This window comes from Arachis ipaensis, chromosome B02, assembly GCF_000816755.2.
Source record: "Arachis ipaensis cultivar K30076 chromosome B02, Araip1.1, whole genome shotgun sequence".
NCBI lineage: Eukaryota > Viridiplantae > Streptophyta > Magnoliopsida > Fabales > Fabaceae > Arachis > Arachis ipaensis.
The window spans coordinates 9,918,326-9,921,592 of NC_029786.2; the positions used below are offsets into that span (position 1 = coordinate 9,918,326).

General features: G+C 26.8%; 2 protein-coding genes across 2 annotated transcripts in view; both read left to right on the top strand.

Moving 5' to 3' along the window:
* Positions 1–3,267, top strand: part of LOC107626799 (BON1-associated protein 2-like) — a 33,583-nt gene that overhangs the window by 17,737 nt on the left and 12,579 nt on the right. The window lies entirely within an intron of this gene.
* The window catches only part of LOC107626800 (BON1-associated protein 2), a 13,121-nt gene that overhangs the window by 8,610 nt on the left and 1,244 nt on the right, over positions 1–3,267 (top strand). The window lies entirely within an intron of this gene.

Consider the following 3,267-nt stretch of genomic DNA (forward strand, 5'->3'; position numbering starts at 1 on the left):
TATAGAAAATTAAATTTTGAAGCACATACCATTTTGAATTATTTTTTTTTCTTTTTGTTAATATGTATTTTCCTCGTTGCTTCCTCGAACTTGTAGGGAAGGATAGTATAACTTTATCACCTTACTGATGATATTGTCTATTTATTTTTCCCAAAAAAAAAAGTTCTGTTTGCCTAAAATAGGAATGGAGTCCAAGTTCCAAGAGTTCTTCCCCCTACACCTTCACATGGCCACCTTTTATTTTTTTTAGAGTAAAGATATAATTCGTTTATTGTCTATTTTTACGAGGGATAAAGTAATTTTTATTTAAAAAAAATACTTCGATCTTCAATTTTTTTATTTTGGAATAATATGATTTTTTTGTTAAAAAATTTATTAAATAATAATAAAAATTAGTTTTGTGGGATTTTATTTGTATTATTTTATGAGGGTTTTAAATCTCCACAAAAATCTTTTCAACAATATAATCAGTTACTACCATTATCTTTTTCATCTTCATTATTATCACTCCTACCTCTATTATTTTTATTGTGTAACCATACTTTATCATCATCATTATCTCCTCTACCGTCATCATCACCAATACCAATATTATCAACATTAAAATTCTCTTCTTTCATTTTTTATTCGATGTTATTTTTTTCCTTTAAAAAGTATTGTACTATAATTATTTTTTTTGTTGCATCATTTTTTCAATGATTTTTCTTCACTTAACCACCATTGATAAAGAAATTTTTCAAAAACAAAGTTATTAATAGTTTGTGGAGGTTTAAAACCCCCATAAAATACAAATAAAACCCCACAAAACTAATTTTTATTATTATTTAATAAATTTTTTAACAGAAGAACCGTATTGTCCCAAAATAAAAAGGTTGAGAGTCGAAATATCCTTTTTTTGGACAAAAATCGCTTTGTCCTTTGTAAAAATGGACAAAGATCGAATTGGGTGTTTACTCTTTTTTTTGTGTTATAGTTGAAATGGTATTTTTAATAATGTAAAAATTTTGTATATTTTTGTGTATAGATATTATAAATTTGAGATTTAAATTTAGAAATTTTTTTTTAATTTGTAAATTTAAGGATTAGATTTGCGTTTTAGCATAAAAAAAAATTTTTAAGCTACAAATTGGAGCCCAATTTACTTTACATGGAAAAAAAAAACATTTTCATCTATAAATTTGAGGTTCTGATTATTTTTAATCACAAATTAAACCTTAAATTTTGTAGCTTTTACAAATTTGAGTCTCTGATTTGTAAATTTTAATTTAAAAAAAAATATATCTCTACGTCCATAAAAAAATATATTATTTCTCTATAATCGGACATAATACTGAATTTTCATAACTAAAAAAATTAGTCTCACATGTTTATTTTTTGGGTGATATAAATTTTCAAGTACTATTTTAATAGTTTACTTTTTTTTTTTCCAATAATAATGAACAAATTTATAAGAATGGATTTGGACATTTGACATCGCACATTTATCATTAATTTCGTATAACGATATTTTTATTCTACGAGAAAAAAATGAGTGCAAAAGAATATATAAAAATTAAATCAGATATGACCAAAACTTATGATCGAATCGAATGGAATTTCTTATTCGAGTACTCAAATTTGGTTTTGTTTGATTGAGAAAAAAATGAAAAACAAAAATAGAATGAAAATAAATTGAGAAAAAAATGGTCATTTTTTATTAAATTTTTTTCTTCTAATTAACTTTGGATGAAAAATAAAAAGAAAATATATTCATTATCATATTCTAATATTGTTCTCTCCTTTTTAATATATTTTAAAATATAAAAAAATAAAATTATTATTTCGCAATATTAATTATGTTTTTTTTCATTCAAACATATAAAAAATAAAATAAAAATTTATTTAATTTTTTTATTTTATTTTTTAATTTTTTTTCTTCCAATCAAATAAAACATGATAAAATTTTTGAAAAAATGGATCAATCTTATTTGCAAGTGCACCACTATCATCTCTTTCTCAATCTTTAAAAACAAAACTCCATCAAAATTTTTTGCGCCTTCAAAGAGTATTTGATAAGAAAATTTTTTGTCACCCTATCTATTCATTCTATGTGCAAAAGTCTTCTTTAATCTATTAGTTCTAAAGGATTACTATGTGTTCATAACACACAATAGAAGAAAAAAAATCTAAAAATCCATTTTATACTTAAAAATTTTATTCGAAAAACAATATATAGATCAGATCTAAATACCTGTGTGTACGCTAGTAAAAATCACTTTCTCCTTCGATTGTACGAAAGCGCTATACGTATCCACACTGAAACCAACCTTTGCTATCAACTCCTTGACCAATGGACATCTTATCTAAATTGAGAAACCTCTTGCAACTCTTTGCACTCCATAAAATTCTTCTCTAAGAATTAGGCTCACATACGTTTATATATATAGAGATAAAGGAATAGAATACTTGTGTGTTATTCTCCTCTCTTTTTTCTACTCTTGGCATATATATATAGTATGAGATTTATTATTGAATCTCAATTTAAATTTGAATCATATCTTACTATTTTAAACTTGAATCTTTCAAATTTATAAATCATATCATAATTCAATCTAAAACAGAATCAGTTAGGATCGAGTTAAATCTCAAAGTAGTCCGTAAACTTGCACTTGAACCTCAAAATGATCCCTGAAATTAATAATTACTCAAATTCGTCTCTGAAATTGTTCTTTAGGACTCATAGTAATCCCTAAAATAATTTTCGTCCATCCTTCCCATTAGAAAAGACTGAAACGACGTTGTTTTGTATTTATTATCAAAAAGAAAAAAGAAAAACACCTCCTCTTCCCCAACCCTTTTCTAGTTATCCTTTCCCTTTCCCCTTCTCCAACCCTTCCCCTTCCTTTTTCCCTTTCGCGCTCCCCTTCCACTTCCCCTTTTTCAACCCATCCCTAGTTCCCTTTTTCCTTTTCCTTCCCCTTTTCCTTCCCCAATTTGAGACTTTTCTCCTTCCCCTTTCCCCTGTCAATGTCCTCCTTCTCTTTTTTTGTTTCCACATCAGCAGTGGCACAGTAAATGTCATCATAGGGTTCGAAGAAGTTGAAGAATTTCCAGCGCGAGGTGCTAAGAGAGAAAGGTAGAGGTGGCGGAGATGTAGTACGTAATGCATGAAAGTGATGTTATCATGAGTATGGTGGTTGAGATACTCATTATGACGGCTTACAGTGATGAATAATTATGTCTAGCTATCGTCTATATCTTGAAAATCTGATTCAAAATGCAGGAGGT